The following is a 17,665-nucleotide window of genomic DNA, read 5'->3' as shown; positions in this document are numbered from 1 at the left end:
GCGCCGTCAGGTTCATGGGTGAGCCACGAGCTGGGCCAGGAGGGCGTGTGGGCACAGGGCTGGCAGCGCCGCTGGCAGGGAGCTGTGCCGCTGGGCCTGACAGGCTCTGTGTTCCCAGGGACGGCCGGGAGGAGCTTGAGGGGACAGCAGGAAAAGCTCCAGCTGATCTGCAATGGTGAGACAGGGCAGCGGGCTGCCAGCGGGAGCTGCCAGGGCGAGCTGCAAGCCCTGCCCCGGCTGTGGAGAGCTCTGCTCTCCTAGGTAGAGCACACAGAGATTTCAGGGACACGTGGGGGATGCGTGGCCAGCAGCTTCGGGCTGATCCCCTTGGTCCCTGATCCCTCCCGGCCATGGCAAGAGCCGGCTGGGATGGCCCTGGCAGGGGGGGCTCCCCTCGGCTCCCCGCAGAGTCGGGATCTGACCGTGGCTCTGTTCCTCTCTCTTGCAGCCCTTGAATGCCCGACAGAGGATGTCAGTAGTGCCATGTCAGAGCTGGCACTTCAAACATTGCATGTCCTCTGGGCAATACAGAGTGGGCGATACTCCATCTTCCAGAAGGTGCAGGATCATACAGCCCTCTGTGATGTCACACGGACATCTCTGTGATGTAACAAAGCTCTCTGTGATGTCACACAGCTCTCTGTGATGTCACACAGCTCTTTGTGATGTCACACTGACATCTCTGTGATATCACGCTGACCCTCTGAGGTCACACAGATTTTTTTGTTGTCACACACATATCTGTGATGTCACACAGATCTCTGTGACGTCACATGGACACATCTTTGACATCACACGGGTCTCTGTGATGTCACACAGACACCTCTGTGATGTCACACAGCTCTTTGTGATATCACACTGACATCTCTGTGACATCACACGGGTCTCTGTGATGTCACTTGGACATCACTGTGATGTCACACTGACACTATGAGGTCACACAGCTTTTTGTGATGTCACAGCGCTCGCTGTGATGTCACACTGGCATCTCCATGATGTCACAAAGACATCTCTGTGACATCACACATCTCTCTGTGATGTCACACAGCTCTTTGTGATGTCACACAGGACCTGTGGTGTCACACAGTTCTCTGTGATGTCACACAGCCTCTGTGATGTCACACAGGATCTGTGATGTCACACAGCTCTCTGTGATGTCACACAGCTCTCTGTGATGTCACACAGTATTTGTGATGTCACACAGCCCCTCTGATGTTACACAGGTCTCTGTGATGTCACACAGCCCCTGTGATGTTACACAGATCTCTGTGATGTCACACAGCCCCTGTGATGTTACACAGATCTCTGTGATGTCACACAGCCCCTGTGATGTCACACAGATCTCTGTGATGTCACACAGCCCCTGGTCTCTGACTGTGGTAGTTTATCTGTCTTCCAGCCCTTCAAGCCATGAGCGAAGATGACAGCCCATCCTCCACTAACCTGGAAATTCAGGCAGTTTTTGGACAAAGATTTGCAGAACTAAGGTCATCTGCTGGATTCAGAGAACCAGGGTCTCAAGCAGAGTACCAGGAGACAGTGAAGAGAGCAGCAGGACTCAGTGTCACTGGAGATCCAGGCACACCTGATGCTGGCCACAGCTGTGCCTGCTGCAAGCTCCCCTAGCTGCTGCCTTCCCCCTCCCTGTTGACAGCTCCCTCCCTCCAGCCCTCAGACACTGCCCATCCCCCTTTTTTTTGGCCCCCATCTCATCCCTTCCCTTTCCCTTCCATTAATAAAGAATTTGGTTTCTCCCCCTTACCTGCATCTCTGTGGAGCTGAAGCGACACAAATCCCGGTCCCTGGGACACACAGGCCCCTGCTGCTGTTCTCTTCCACGCCGTGTTCTGTGCACACACACACAGAACGAGAGCAGATGAGGCTGGAAAGGTGCCTGTGCTGAAGGTGCAGTTCCACAACTCTGTGGAGTTGCAGATCTTGCTGAGCAGCCTGGAGCTCCTGGAATTTGGAAGAGCCAAGCTGAGTATGCTCTGAAGGCAGCTGTGAGGGATTCCATGGCAAGCTTCCACGGAGGGCAAAGGAGCTTGGAATGCTGGAAGTTTTCAGGAATAGCTTCCTGAAAGCTCAGCAGTGCTCCATCCCTGCACAGGATCAGGGAGAGGGCAGAACCAGCGACCATCCGGGCTTAGCAGGGAGCTTTGGGTGTGCCTGAGGGCAAAGGAAGCAGCAGCGCGGTGCCCAAGACTGGGACGTGCGACCCTGCCAGTGCCCGGAGCGCTGTCAGGCAGTGCCGGGATCCCGGCTGTGGTTCTGGTGCCCACAAGTGAGGAATTGCAGCCCCAGGCTCAGAGCCAGTCAGAAAGACAAGCAAGTGAGAGCAGAGGGAGGGCACCCTTCCAGTCTCTCTTGGGCATGGCCGCAAAACAGCCCCTGCTGCTTCTTCCTCCGCCTGTGTTTGGGCTGTGCTGGTGGCAGAGGCAGCCAGGCTGTGCTCTGCCTTCCAGAGCCTGTTGGGAGCGGGCATGAAAAGCGCTGTGTGCACAGCAGAGAGGCCTGGAAGGTGCTGGCAAGAGCGTCCTGCGGGAGCAGGGCTCTGGGCTCTGGCTGGGAACAGCCTGGTTTTGGTGCCGTGGGCGCAGGCAGGAGTTGAGGCAGGTGAAGAGGCATTGAGCAGCTTGTGTTTGTAGAGGGCCTGGGGCTGCCCGTCTGAGCCTCCACCAGGAAAGGCACTTGGGGGAATAGGAGCTAGAGCTGGAGTGCCTGTCCTGAAAGGACATGAAGGCCTTCAGCCTTGCCAGCGTTTCCTAAGGGTGTGTTGGTGTTGAGCAGAAAAGCTGCACATTTGGGGAAATGCATTTGTAGGACAGGGGCTTGCTTCTCAAGGAAAGTGCTTCCCAGGGAGCTCCCAGTGAGGCAGGTGCAAGTGTCCCCCTTTGGCTCTCTGTGCTCCTTTCAGTCCTTGAGGCCCACTGCACTTGGCAGAGGGATAGGGGAAGGGAGAAGGCTGTGAAGAGCAGGTTTGGCATCCACCTGGACCTGCAGGGACCAACCCAAGCACCTGCAGCAGCGTGTGTTACCCCCCTTTGGACAGAGGGGTGAGCAGAACCATCTCTGTCCATCTGTGAGCCCCAGAGCTCTCTGTGGGAGCTGTGAATTAAAAGGCCTTTACACACTCACGTTTCACAGCTTCCCTGCCTGCTGTGTTTCAGCTCTTGGCAAGATGCATTTGCCTCCTGCTTGCTGGGAGCTGCTGTGGCCCAGGGCCAGCACAGACTGGGCTGGGTGGGCCAGGCAGTGTGGTAAGAGAGTCTTGGCTGATCTTGGTGTGTGCCTGGCCTCAGAAAAGGCTTGGAAGGTTTGCCTGCCGAGGTGTCCTGCTCCTTGGCTCTCCCTGTGCATCTTGGAGAGCACAAGGGAGGCATTTCTGGCAGGCCAGACGCCCTCTTGGGACTTCCCCTCTCTTAGATCTTCCCCCTCTTGGAATCCCTGCTCTCCTAGAGCACCCTCTCTTCCCTTTGTCTCTCCCCTCCCCCATCACCTCAGGCCCTGCCACGTGCTTCGTCTGGCAGCTCCAGGCAGGACCTTTCACCATCCCTAATAAACCTTATATTCTAAGAGCAACCAACAGAGATCTCTCGTTTGAATCCATCCAAACCGTCCTGGAGGCTCCTGCGTCCTTACAAAATTATTTTCTCTTTTAACCCAATAACTGATCCCTTGAAGCCTGCAATGCAGGATTTTCTGTCCAGTCACAAAATATCACCCAAACCCATGAAGAAGGAGGTAAGAAGGTAAATAAGAAGAACCTGTCTCCACCCTAAAACCTCCATATGCTTTATATTTATTCCTATGTTCTAAAACCCCAAACTCTAAGTTTTCCACCCTGTGGTAGTATACACCTCTAACCAACTATGCACCTGTAACCCCAGTGCTGTTAAGCAATTTTGGAAGCCTTCTCCACAGCCTCAGGTCAAACGCAGTGTTCTCTTGCAAGTCTCTGCCTTTCAGCACAGCAAGTTTAAAATTCTCAGCATCCAGGGTCCCAACACTTACGGAATCAGGGACACTTGTGACACTAAAGGCCTCACTGAACCATTGTGACACCACAAGGCCTCATTGAACAGAGGGGCCATTGTGACACTATGGAGTGTTGGCAGGCCAAGGGCAGTTGTCACACTGTGTGGCACCATGGAACCAAGGAGCTACAGGGCCCCATGGAACTAAGGATTCATGGAACAGTGTGGGACCCCACGGAACCAAAGGTCCATTGTGACATTGTGGGGCCTATTGGAATACTGGAGGCCATTCTGACACTTTGAGGCTTTGTTGAATCAAGGGGATCTGCAGGGCCCCATGGAAACAAGGAGACCCTTCTGACACTGTGAGTGCCCATGGAACCAAGGGTCCATTGTGATCCTGTGGCACCAAGGAAACCCCTGTGACCCTGCAAGGCCTCATGGAAGCAAGGGACCATTGTGACACTATGGAGCCCCATGGAAACAAGAGGCCAGTGTGACACATCTGGGCCTCATGGAACCAAGGATCCAACATGACACCACCCGTGTGACACTGCAGGGCCCCATGCAAACAAGGGGCCGGTGTGACCCTGCAGGGCCCCATGGAAACAAGGGAACAGGTAACAGGTCTGGTTGGCTTGGCCTCATTGGGCCAATTGCCCTTGGCATGTTGAGGGTTTCTTCTCATGTACCCCTGAAGCAGAGCCCTGGGGCTCTGGGCTTTCCTTCAAATGGAAAAGAACTGCCCTTCTCATTGAAGCATCCATGGCCAAAATGGGATTCCCCCTCCAAAATTCCCAATATCCAGGGATTGCTCCTAAACAAAAGCTGCCATTACCAACAAGTCTGTTTGACCTTGTCTTCCTGAGAGCTGGCTCTCACCTGCCTTCAAACACTGAGGCTCTGTGCTTTTCTTCCTGTGGAAAAGAACCCTCCCTCCTGCACAGGCAACCATGGGCAAAATTGGTACTTTTTTTCCAAAATTCGCTATATGCAAGGGTTTCTCCCAGACAAAAGCTGCCAGGACAGACTGCTCTGACTTGCCTTGGCCTCTGGTGGTCTCCCTGTTCTGCCCTGCAACACTGGGGCTCTGCCCTTTCCTTCCTATGAAAAACAACTGTCCTTCTTCATCCTTCATCCCTCTTCTTCTTTCAGCCAGGTGTCCATGGCCGAAATTGGGATTCTACCTCCAGAAGTCCGATAGTCAAAGATTGCTCCTACATAAAAGCTGCGATTACAGACACATCTGGCTGGCCTTGGCCTCCTTAGGGGGGGCTCTCACCTGCCTTCCAAACACAGGGGATCCATGCTTCCCTTCCTATGGAAAAGAACTGGCCTCCTCCTCCAGGCACAAATGGCTGAAATTGGATTCAACATTCACAATTCCAAATATCCAAGGGTTGGTCACAGGCAAGGACAGACAGCTCTGTCTGGCCTTGGCCTCCGGTGACTGCAGAGTTCATCAGACCCTGAAACACAGGGGCTCTGTGGTTTCCTTTCTGTGGAGACCATTGTGACACTGTGGGGCCTTGTGGAACCCAAGGGCCATTGTCACCCTGCGGGGCCTCATGGAAGGAAGGGGCCACACCTCAGAAGCAAGCAGAACATTGGGACACTGCAGAGTGCCATGAAACCAAGGGAACATGGAACAGGTCTGGCTGGCTTGGCCTCCTAGGGACCACCTGACAGGTCCAGCTGATCTTGGAATGTCGAGGGCTGCATCTCATCAGGCCCTGGAGAAGTAGGGCTCTGTGCTTTCCTTCTTATGGAAAAGAACCATCCATCTTTGCAGGTGCCCATGGCCAAAATGGATACTCCTCCGGAAAAATTCCCTATATGCAAGAGTAATCCCACCCAAAATCTGCCAGGACAGACAGCTCTGGCTGGCCTTGGCCTCTGGTGGTCACATCTCATCTCCAGAAAGCCTTTGAAAGCCTTTGAAAGCCTTTGAAAGCATTTGAGCAGGTTTGGCTGCTGGAACATCAATGAGTCCCTCATCCTCTGAAAAAGTCAGATGCTCTTCTGATCATATGTGTATTATTTTTCTCATTGTGCATTATGTGTGAAATATAATTTTCAGCTAAAAAATATTATTCTTACCACTCTCACAGTGTTATCTGACACAAAACACCTCGTCTACATATGGATCCAGGTCACCTGTATAAGCAAACACAAGAAAGATTCCACCAGGAATTATTTGTCTCTGTTCCCATCTGTCACATCTCCTCTGGAGCTGGAGGTGCAGCCCCAGCACTTGGGAGGGCTCAGGGGGTCACAAGCTCAGCTCTCACACAGAGAATGTGAGGTCAGTGAAATCTCTTTATTGCTGATCTGGACGAGGCCATCGAGGGCACCCTCAGTCAGTTCCAGGTGAGCCCAGGCTGGGTGGGAGTGTGGCTGTGCTGGAGGGCAGGAAGCTCTGCAGAGGGATCTGGACAGGCTGGAGCCATGGGCCCAGGACAATGGGATGAGGTTCACCAAGGCCAAGGGCCGGGTCCTGCCCTGGGCTCACAACCACCCCAAATCCCTGGCCGTGCCCTGCCCCTGATCCCCACAGCCTGTTCTGTTTCCTTCATCCCTGCATTGCCAGGGACTTTCTGGGACAAGGGAGCTCTGCTCTGGGGATGGAGGGAGGTCCCAGTGCCACCACTGGAGTGGGAACCACAACTCATCAGGTTTGTGTCCTTTGGGGGTCAGGAACTGGTGAGACTCAGAGGCACAGAAAGTTTCTCCTCATGACCAACAGACCACAGCTGAACAGGACACAATTTAATAACAATCGCACTCATCCTTGAGCTATGTGCAACGTCCCAGAAGTGTCTAATGAGTCCACCATCCCCAAATGATTTCCAAATGAAAATTTACTTCTGAAAACATGATTCTGTCATAGATATAAACTGAATTAAATTTTTGTATCAGGATGCTCATCCTGGAGTGGGGGTAAAGCAGCTCAAACAATTCCCAGTTTGCAGACTGTCAGTGGTGTGTGGAGAAGAGGGTCAGGCTGCTTTTGGGTTTTGTCTCCCACCAGGCCCCTGGTGAAGAGCCTGGCTCTGTGTTCTCCATCCCCTCCTCGCTTGCACTGCCAGGCTGGGATGAGGAGCCCCTCAGCCTTCCCTGCTCCGGGCTGGACAAGCCCAGCTCCCTCAGCCTCTGCTCACAGCCCAAGGGCTCCAGCCCCACCTTGGAGGCCCTTCCCTAACCCTGCTCCAGCTGCCAGACAACTTTCCTGCCCTGGGGAACCCAACCCAGGCCACAGGGACCTGGATAATCCATGTCCTTGATGTCCTGGTCACACAGCCCTGGCTCCTCGTCCCCATGTCAGGCTCTGGGGTGGATCCTGTAGAACATCCTTTGGTGGAGGCTGTGGCTCCAGGGGGACTGGGGGGATACTGGGGGACAGGGACCCTGCTGGGCATGAACAGCATTGGACTTGTTGGGAGAAACTGTGAGGGGAAGCTGGGGCGGAGTGAGCAGCCCAGTGACCTCACAGAGCCCTCCTGGGATGTCACACAGCCCCTCTCTGATGTCTCAGCCTGCTCTGTGAGGTCACAGCCCAATCTCTAATGTCACACAGCAGGTCTCTGATGTCACAGCCAACTCTGCGATGTCACAGCCAGCTCTGTGATGTCACAGAGACAGTCTTTGATGCCGTAGCTGCTCGATGACCTCACATAACCCACTCTGTGATGTCATAGCCCACTCTGTGACCTCATGTCACCAGGTGATAAATTGTCTCCACCAGCTGAGCTGACGCCTGGAGCTTGTTCTCCAAAACCCCAGGCCCATGGAAACCACACAATGCCCATTGTGGGAGAAGGGGAACTGGAAGTTCACCAGCCTCAGTGTCCTGCCAGCTCAGCCAGGCCCACGGGAATATTGGGGTCCACGACCACCAGGGACCACCAGAGAGACCCCCAGGACAGAACATATGGGTAAAGGGGAGGGGAAATATGTTAATGATTCTGGGGAAATGATTATCAGATGTGTGTTTAGTCCAGGACAATCAACGAATATGTGTGCAAAATACAGAATATGAACAGAAACTTTCCTGCACTCAGCATGTTTGGCTTTGGGAGGAGGGATCCCCTGTGCATCCAGCTGAATAAAGAATGCTGTTTCTTAATGCTGCACTGGTGTTAAGGAGTTTTCTGTTTTACCGAATTTTTGGTAACACTGCACTCCCAAGGAAAGCTCTGTCTCCTGCTGTTCACAAACAGAGAAGGGCTGGTGGCAGATGTGGGGGTCGGAGGCTGCCTGGGGCACAGGGACCATGAAATAATCAAGTTTTCAATGATCTGTGAAAGAAGGAGGGGCAGCAACAAAATTTCTGCGCTGGAATTAGGAAGGGCAGACTTTGGCCTGTTTAGGATGCTGATTTGGGGAGTACCAAATCAGGTACTGATTTTTAAGGGAAACAGCCCTTAAAAACAAAGGGGTCCAGGGAGGATGGACACATTTCAGGAAAGTAATCTTAAGGGGGAAGGAGCAGCCTGTCCCAGTGTGGCAAAAGATGAGGTGGTGAGGAAAATGACTGTCCTGGCTGCCCATGGAGCTTTTGTGGGAACTCAGGTGAAGAAATTACTTGCAAATCAGGAAGTGTTTAAGTGTGGGAATCCAGGGCTTCCCTCTGTCTGCCCTGGATTGCCTGGGACCCTGGCAGGGGGTCGGGAACCGCCCTGTACAGAGCCCCGAGAGACTCTGTCTCTGATTTCTGTCCATGGAAAAGAGTTTTCAATCTTACAGGATGAATTACAAGCTCTGAGTGTTTTATATAAGGAATAATTAAGTGTGGCATGGGTGCAAAAGTAAAATTTAAGGTTTCTAGATTAGGGGTTCAGAGGGGACAAGATGGAGGAAATTGGGTGTGTCTTGTCCTTTTCCTCCTTCTTCATGCCCTCCATATTTCACTGTAGTGTTGGCATTTTTCTATTGGTTTAGGCTGGGGACACACTGTCCAACGTATGTGACAGATATTTGCACGTTATTGTAAATCCAGCACACGTAGTTTCTGGTATTTAATGTTTGTAACATCCCACTGGGGGCAGAGCCCCACACGCTGCCCTGCAGGACAGAGCTGCGGCAGGGCAGCAGAACATGTTAGAGATAAACAGAATAAACAACCTTGGAAACAGCACAGACGAATTATGGCTTCTTCTTTGGCAACGGGGCAGAAAGACAGAGACTTTCTACAATATTGGAATCATCAATACCCACAGATTCCAACATTTAAGGATGTTGAAAGGTCATTCAGAGAGAGAAGCTGGGACATGAAAGCTCAATTAGAACTTAACCTGGCAGCTTTTGTAAACTGAATAAAAATAGTTTTTATTAAAAAAAAATTACAGCAAAAAGAGGGGGAAGGAGAATTTCTACTCTTTATTGGATGCAGCAGAGAATAGAGTAACCCAAGACAAGGAAAAGGACAAACTACATAACACCTTGTTTGTCTCAATTTTCAATACATGGACAGGTTGTCCTCAGGACAAGAGTTCTCCTGAGCTGGCAGATGGGCACAGGGAGCAGAACAGCCCCCTGTAATCCAGGAGGAAGCAGCTGCTGACCTGCTGAGCCACTCAGACGCTCACAGGTGTATGGGATGGGATGGGATCCATCCTAGGGGGATGAGGGAGCTGGTGGATGAGCTCCCCAAGCTGCTCCCCACCATTTACCATCAGTCCTGGCTCACCAGGGAGGTCCCAGAGCACTGGAGGTGCCAGCGTGAGCCCATCCCCAGGAAGGGCTGGAAGGAGGATCTGGGGAACTCCAGGCCTGTCAGCCTGACCTCGGTGCCCGGCAAGGTTATGGAACAGATCACCTTGAGTGCCACCACAGGGCACCCACAGGATGGCCGAGGGGTCAGAGCCAGCCAGCGTGGATTTAAGAGGGGCAGGTCCTGCCTGAGCACCCTGATCTCCTTTTATAACCAGGTGACCCACCTGTGGATGTGGGAAAGGCTGTGGATGTGTCCATCTGGACTTCAGCAAAGCCTTGGACACTGTCTCTGACAGCATTCCCTGGAAAAGCTGCAGCCCACGGCTTGGGCGGGTTCCCTCCTGGCTGGGAGATGGAAGAGCTGGCTGGAGGCTGGGCCCAGAGAGGGGTGGGGATGGTGCTGCACCCAGCTGGTGTCCAGTCCCTGGTGCTGTCCCCAGGGATCTGTGTTGGGCCCAGTCCTGTTTAACATCTTCACCGATGATCTGGGTGAGGGGATTGAGCCCACCATCCCCAAATTTGCAGGTGACACCAAGCTGGGTGTGAGTGTGGGTCTGCTGGAGGGCAGGACAAGAAGACACAGCCTTCAGCTGCACCAGGGGAGGTTTAGGCTGGACAAGAGGAAGAAGTTCTTCACAGAAAGGGTGAGTGGGCACTGGAATGGGCAGGCCAGGGGGGAGGTGGCAGAGTCACTGTCCCTCTCCAGTGGCACTCAGTGGCATGGTCTGGGTGACAAGGCAGTATTAGGGCATCAGTTGAACTTGATTGTCCCAAAGGTCTTTTCCAGCCTATTTGATTCTGTCATTCTGTGATGATTGGGACACTCTGGGGCCGTTGTGACCCTGCAGGGCCTGGTGGAACTAAGAGGACCATGGTGACACTGTGCAGCCCCATAGAACCAGGGCTCCATTGTGGTGCTCTGGGGCCCAATGGAACCAGGGAGTCCCCGTGACACTGGGTCCTGGTGGAACCACAGAGGCCATGGTGACACTGCAGGGCCTCGTGTGACCGAGGGGTTTCACCACTGTGACACTGCGAAACCACGGAGAGCATTGGGAGAGTCCAGGGCCCAGGGGAACCAAGGGGCCCTTCTGACACTGCGGGGCCTCATGGAACCCAGGGGACATTGTGACACTGCAGGACCTTGTGTAACCAAGGGGCCACTGTGACACTCTGGGGCCTCCAGGAATCTGGAAGGCCCTTGTGACACTGTGTGGCCTCATGGAACCAAGGGGACATTGTGACACTGAAGGGACTTGTGGAAGCACAGAGAGCATTGTGACAGTGTGGGGCCTCATGTGACCATGGGGCCTTTGTGACATCCTGGGGCCCCATGGAACCGAGGGGCCACTGAGAAACTGCGGCACCAACGAGAACATTGTGACACTGTGAACCCCCATGGAACCAAGGAGTCCATTGTCACATTTTGGGGCCCCATAGAACCAAGGAGACCAGTGTGACAGTGCAGGGCCTGGTGTAACCAAAGGGACTTTGTGACACTGAAGGGACACATGGAACCAAGGACATCTTTGCAGATGACACCAAGCTGGGTGTGAGTGTTGATCTGCTGGAGGGTAGGAGGGCTCTGCACAGGGCCCTGGACAGGCTGGATCCAGGGCCCAAATCCAACAAGGTGAGATTTAACAAGTCCAAGTGCCGGGTCCTGCACTTTGGCCACAACAACCCCTGCAGTGCTACATACTGGGGACAGAGGGGCTGGACAGCAGCCAGGCAGAAAGGGACCTGCAGGGACTGATGGACAGCAGGCTGGACATGAGCCAGCCGTGTGCCCAGGTGGCCAAGAAGGCCAATGGCTCCTGGCCTGGATCAGGAATGGTGTGGCCAGCAGGAGCAGAGCTGCTGTGCCAGCACTGATCTGCCCCAGCTCTGCACACAGACATTGCTGCTGCAGCTCCAGAGAAGGCAGCAAAAGGGCATCTCTGCAGAAAACTGTGCTGGGACATCCTTTAGTTCCTTTGAAGCCACCAAGAGTGCAGCCCCTAATTGACACAGTCTGTGGGCACAGGGGATATGTTGAGTAACAATATGAGAAATGGAACTAAAATTATATTTATTGTGGACAATATGAAGAAAGTAAAAGGGGAAAAAAATCCCCACAGTTAAAGCAACAAGAAGTACCACAGATGACTTGTATTTAAATTGATTTGCAGAAATTGCCAATCACTTTAATGTCCCTGAAAGCATCCAGTCATCAATCTCCTTACTGCAGCCTTGAGCTCCTGGTTCCTCAGGCTGTAGATGAGGGGGTTCAGGGCTGGAGGCACCACCGAGTACAGAACTGACAGGGCCAGATCCAGGGATGGGGAGGAGATGGAGGGGGGCTTCAGGTAAGCAAATATTACAGTGCTGACAAACAGGGAGACCACAGCCAGGTGAGGGAGGCAGGTGGAAAAGGCTTTGTGCCGTCCCTGCTCAGAGGGGATCCTCAGCACAGCCCTGAAAATCTGCACATAGGAGAAAACCATAAACACAAACCAACCAAATCCCACAGACACAGTAACAGCAATTAGTCCAAGTTCTCTGAGGTAGGATTTGGCACAGGTGAGCTTGAGGATCTGTGGGATTTCACAGAAGAACTGGCCCAGGGCATTGCCATGGCACAGGGGCAGGGAAAATGTACTGGCTGTGTGCAGCAGAGCATTGAGAAAGGCACTGGCCCAGGCAGCTGCTGCCATGTGGGCACAAGCTCTGCTGCCCAGGAGGGTCCCGTAGTGCAGGGGTTTGCAGATGGACACGTAGCGGTCGTAGCACATGATGGTCAGGAGGAAATACTCTGATCCAAGAAAGAAGATAAGCAGAAAAACCTGAGCAGCACATCCTGTGTAGGAGATGGTGCTGGTGTCCCAGAGGGAATTGTGCAGGGCTGTGGGGACAGTGGTGCAGATGGAGCCCAGGTCGCTGAGGGCCAGGTTGAGCAGGAAGAAGAACATGGGCGTGTGCAGGTGGTGGCCGCAGGCTACGGCGCTGATGATGAGGCCGTTGCCCAGGAGGGCAGCCAGGGAGATGCCCAGGAAGAGGCAGAAGTGCAGGAGCTGCAGCTGCCGCGTGTCTGCCAGTGCCAGCAGGAGGAAGTGGCTGATGGAGCTGCTGTTGGACATTTGCTGTGGTTGGACTTTGGGTACTGCTGTGGAAAAAAGGACACTGAAGAGTTAGCGGAGATACCTGTAACCAAAATCAAAGCCATTTCCCATACACCCTCCTCAGTGACACACACAGACACACTTCTGTGTTTAAGAATTCTGAGGTTTTCTTTATAATCTTCCCTGTATCTGTCCTGATGTTCTTGGATATCGGAAACCCTCAGCATTTCTGCTGCCCATGGTAGAACAAAGTGAGTTTCCTGAGGCAAGAGGACGAGTGGAGAGTGAGGAGAGATGGTCTGTCAGTTTACTCTCTCAAGAGTTTCTCTGGGCTTTCACCATTCTCAAATGGAGGATGTTCACATTCCCAAGTTTTCCTTAAAGATCTCCAGGTACTGCTGAGAGCAGATGGATCAACCACAGCCCAGCTCCACATTAGGAGCCAAGGACTCACATTGCTCATTTCACCAACCCAGCAGCATTTTCAGTGTCAAAACACCTCTGGCTTTCCCCATCAATCTTATAACTCAGATGTGCTCTAGGACAGGTTTGCACCCTGCATTGAAGCTCCCATCTTGGACTGAAATCTCAGGGAGGCTTCCAAGCGTCCTTCTGATGGCACTGGATGAAGGGACACACAGCTCCTTCCCTGGCTGCACTGCCAGCATTGCCCAGAGCCGGGCACTGGGGACAGCTGTGTCACCCTGAGCCAGCTGTGCCCCCTGCCAGAGCCCCCCGTGCCGGGCAGCTGCTCCCAGCCCTGTGCTCTGCAGAGGGAACTGGGCCCGGGGCTGCAGAGCTGCCCCACGGCTCTGCTGCAGCTCTGCCTGCGCAGGAGGGGCTGAACGCCTTGGAGCCCCGGCCCTGAGGGCAGAGGCTTGGCTGGGGCACAGGAGGGAGGGGGCTTGTGCAGAGGGAGGGGCTGCACTGGAGGGGCTCCTCTGGACATCTCTAAACTCCCCTGCCTCAGCATTTCTGGGTTTTGTTTTCTCTCCTTCCCTGATCTTCTCTCTGCTTCCAGGAGATTTTCCTCCTGCAGGTGTTTCCCTGTGCTTGATCTCTCCCTGCCAGCACTCCCAGACCCCAAATCTCTGTGCACTCTCCTTGGTGTGACAGAACCCTGTCTGTTTGCAGGGCACTGGCTGGGGGCAGGTTCTGTTTGCAGCTTTCAGCAAGGACAGCTCAGACTGAGCCTGATGGCTCCAGCAAAGGTGATGCTGGTGCTGTCCATGGGCAGAGTGGCTGAAAGCACATGAGGGATCACTTGTGAACCTATTGATCACTAAAATAACAGTTTGGATATCTCACGCACTTGTCAAAATTCATAAACCACCATTAATATTTACCCCCCTTCCCTGTCACTCTTCAATAATAGGAAACTGAATAAAAAGCCTTAGGAAATTTCCTCCTTTTTATCAAAATCGTTGTCTTGGAAAAATTCTATGACTGATCAGAACCCCTCAGCATCTCAGAGCTTTATGAGCATTTCACCTGCCCTGCACCAGAAATACTCAGAGTTGTACTCACAGGGTCTGTGGGCATTGGGATGTTCCAGCTGCAGGAGATCACTCCAGGAGCTGCAGCTGCATTGTCCTGCAGCCAGAGGTTCCTGTGCCAAGGGCTGGCAGTGATTCTGCCCAGGCACTTCTCAGCCCCTTCCCAGCCCTGACTGATTGAAGCTCTCTGTGCCTCTGTGCTGTGCCCGGGCTGGCTGCAGGCAGTGCCCCAGCCCTGCTGGGCTGGGAGAAGAGCTGCTCAGCAAGAGAAATGTGCTTTTCAATCTTTTCTTGGTTGTCAGGAGCTGCTTCTGTGCCAGGAGCCTGGCCCAGCTCAGCAGCACAGACACAGCACAAGGACTTTAATGACCCTCTGGGGCTTTGTGCTGAGGCCCTGTCGGGTTTGACGCGGAAAATAATTTTCTCGGAAGGAAGAGATCAATCCAGCCAGGGGTCAGGGTTGGATATTGACACTTGGGGTGACCAATTGAGGGTGGACACGCCTCTGAGAACACAGAGGGGTTAAAAGCAGAATTCCCAGGAGAACTTTCTCTCTTTGGTTCCGGTCAGGGTGCAGTGCAGACTCTCACCTGCCCAGCCCGTGGCTGGGTGTGGGAGGGGAAGCCATGTGGCCTGGCTGAGGTAAGGCCGAAGGATGGAGGGACTGGAACTGGGCTGTCCCACTGCAGATGAAGGGTGGAGGAAATCTGGGATGTTTGCGTTTTCCCCCAGAATCTCTCTCTCAAGAAAGAAAGGGACAGTGACAGTGCCGACAGTACTCTGGCAGAGAAGGAGGGGGGGGGAAGTGTGCTCAGTGTGGGAGCTGGAGCCTGGGCCAAGAGCCATCCAGGGAGTCGGGACTTTTAACCCTTCCTTGAGAAATGAAAGCTTTGTGAAAACATTATTCCTCCTTGGTTTGAAAGAGAGGAAGAGAGACAGCCTGGGACCTAGGATGTTAGGGAAAGAAGACTGGGGGGGAATATGGTGGAGTGGCTTTTGGCTGGACTTTTCCTTGTTAGCCATAGACTGAACCAATTTTCTCCTCCAAGAGAGAGACTGTATTTTAGGAGAATGCGTGGTGAGCCAAGAGACCTGCTTCATCAACTACCAGTTCAGGAATGAACAGAGAAAGTTGAGGAGGGTGTGATGGTGCCCTCTGTCTTCAGGAAGATGGAGATCTCTGTTTTCACCCTCGGCCCCAGGGGAGGAAGAAAATGGGGGGGGACTGTAGTTCCAAAATGAGACACTGGACTGTTGTTCCTGTTGGTCCTTGGCAAAGCCTCCTTAAAGGAGCCCTATGAGCAGTCTGTCCATGCACGGTGGTGAGAGCACTGTGACATGGAGAGGAGAGTGTCACGCTGGCAGATTCGCTCCAGGCAGTGCCATGTGTGACATGAAAACACAAGAAGTGGCAGCTGTGTTTCCTGGGGGTCTGTGGTGCAAGGGAGACTCCTCTCTCCCCTGATGGACTTAGTATTGATTATATTGAAGGGTGAATTCTTGATTAAGGGTCCAAGTCGTGTCTCACTGTGGTTTGTGTTTGTTGTGGTTTGGTGGTGGGAGGAGGAATGTTTTGAAAGGTTTTCATTTTGAATATTGTGTGTGTTTTTCTTTATTTTTTCTTTTATAGTAGTATAGTAGTAGTAGCTTAATAAAGTTGTTTTTTTCCTTTGTTATTAAGCTTGGGCCTGCTCTGCCCTGTTCTTGATCGCATTTCACAGCATTCAATTGAGAGGTTGCATTTTCATGGGGGCGCTGGCATTGCGCCAGTGTCAAACAGTGACATGAGGCTTTGGTTACAGATTATGTGTGAACAATCCAGAACGTCCTGACATCTTAATGAATTTGTATCTTGGGTATTTTGGCCTTGCCCACACAAGCTAGAAAATTAAGGAAAACATGCACAAGGATTGAGAAAACACAGTGCAATTTAGGGCCCATTAAAGAAAATGGTGGTTCAATTGCCTATATGTTTTACCCAGAGATGACCCAAACAATTGCTGCTGAAGAACTTATACCATTAACTTGATTACAAATTTTCAAAGGCAAGTAGAGTTGCTCTTCCTGCTCAAATAATTTAACAGGATTCTTGCTATTAGCAATTAAATTATTATTTGATTCCAGCTTAATATGATTTCAGAGATTCATTATAGCTCTAAAACTGTAGAATACTGTATGCTTTGTGGATAAAAAGACCAGAGAACTGTTAACCATTTTAGGGATTTATGTCTATCTTACTGATTGGTCAGGGTAATATGTGAGCTCCTGTGAAATCCTTTTACAAAACATTACAGTTTATCATACTTAACTTGAAAGGATTCCCTGTCTTTACCAGGTGTTGATTGCAGAGAAACACAGAATCAATTAGGTTGTAAGAGATCTCTGAGAGAATTTCATCAAGCTTTGGACCAAACACCACCTTGTCAAGCAGACCAGAGCACTGAGCGTCACGTCCAGCTGGTCCTTGAACACCCTCAGAGAAGGTGGCTCCACCACCTCCCAGGGCAGGGCCTTCCAATGTTTAACAATCCTTTCTGTGAAGAAATTCCTCCTGATGTGCAATTTAACCTCCCTAGCACAGCTTAAGACCGTGTCCTCTTGTCCTGTCACTGTGAGGAGAGCCCGGTCCCCATCTAAGTACAACCTGTCAGGCTGGTGTAGAGAGTGATGACATTCTCTGTTGCCCTGATTTTTAAAAGTGTGAAGTTTTCCTTTATAGTTCTTTTGAAAGCTTTAAAGCTCCTTTAAAAGTTTTCTATGCCTTCTGATGCTTACATATTTCTACTGGAGTTCTCACACACTGTTCACGTAAATAATGATTGTTTTGCATTCTTCTTTGCGGGAGGAGAGAATTGATGGACTGTTGGTTTGACCAGTGTGGTTAGAGAGGTGGTAATTTCATCCTCCAATCCACTGTCACTTTTAGAATTCTTTATATTGCAAAGTCAGAAATTAAATTAGCTCTTTTTCTCTTTTGAACTTACCAAGCTTCTGTGTACTCATTTCATGTCCAATAGCGACAGTTCCCCCTGGGCCTCCTTTGCTCAAGACTGAGCCCTCCCCAGCTCTCTGTTCTCTCAGCCATTTCTCATCAGACTTGTTCTCTAGACCCTTAATCAACTTCCTTTCTCTTCTCTGGACTTGCTCCAGCACCTCAATGTCCCTCTTTGGATGAGAAGCTGGGTCAGAGGCGGACCTGCTGGAGGGCAGGAAGGCTGCAGAGGGCCCTGGACTGGCTGGATCCATGGGCTGACGCCACTGGCAAGTGCTGGCTCGTACACTTTGGCCACACTCACCCTCTGCATCGCCCAGCTGTGGAAAGAGTGGCTGGGAAGCTGACTGACAACAGCTGAACCTGAGCCCAGGTGTGCCCAGG

General features: G+C 52.2%; 1 pseudogene; it reads right to left on the bottom strand.

Annotated features, from left to right (window-relative positions):
• Window positions 1-11,878: 11,878 nt before the first annotated feature.
• LOC140681246 (olfactory receptor 14C36-like) lies at window positions 11,879-12,897 on the bottom strand (annotated as a pseudogene).
• Between the last annotated feature and the right edge of the window lie 4,768 nt (window positions 12,898-17,665).

The sequence above is a fragment of the Taeniopygia guttata genome, chromosome 33 (genome assembly GCF_048771995.1).
Source record: "Taeniopygia guttata chromosome 33, bTaeGut7.mat, whole genome shotgun sequence".
Lineage (NCBI taxonomy): Eukaryota > Metazoa > Chordata > Aves > Passeriformes > Estrildidae > Taeniopygia > Taeniopygia guttata.
The sequence above is the reverse complement of the archived record's forward strand: the minus strand, read 5'-3'. Positions and strand labels throughout refer to the sequence as shown.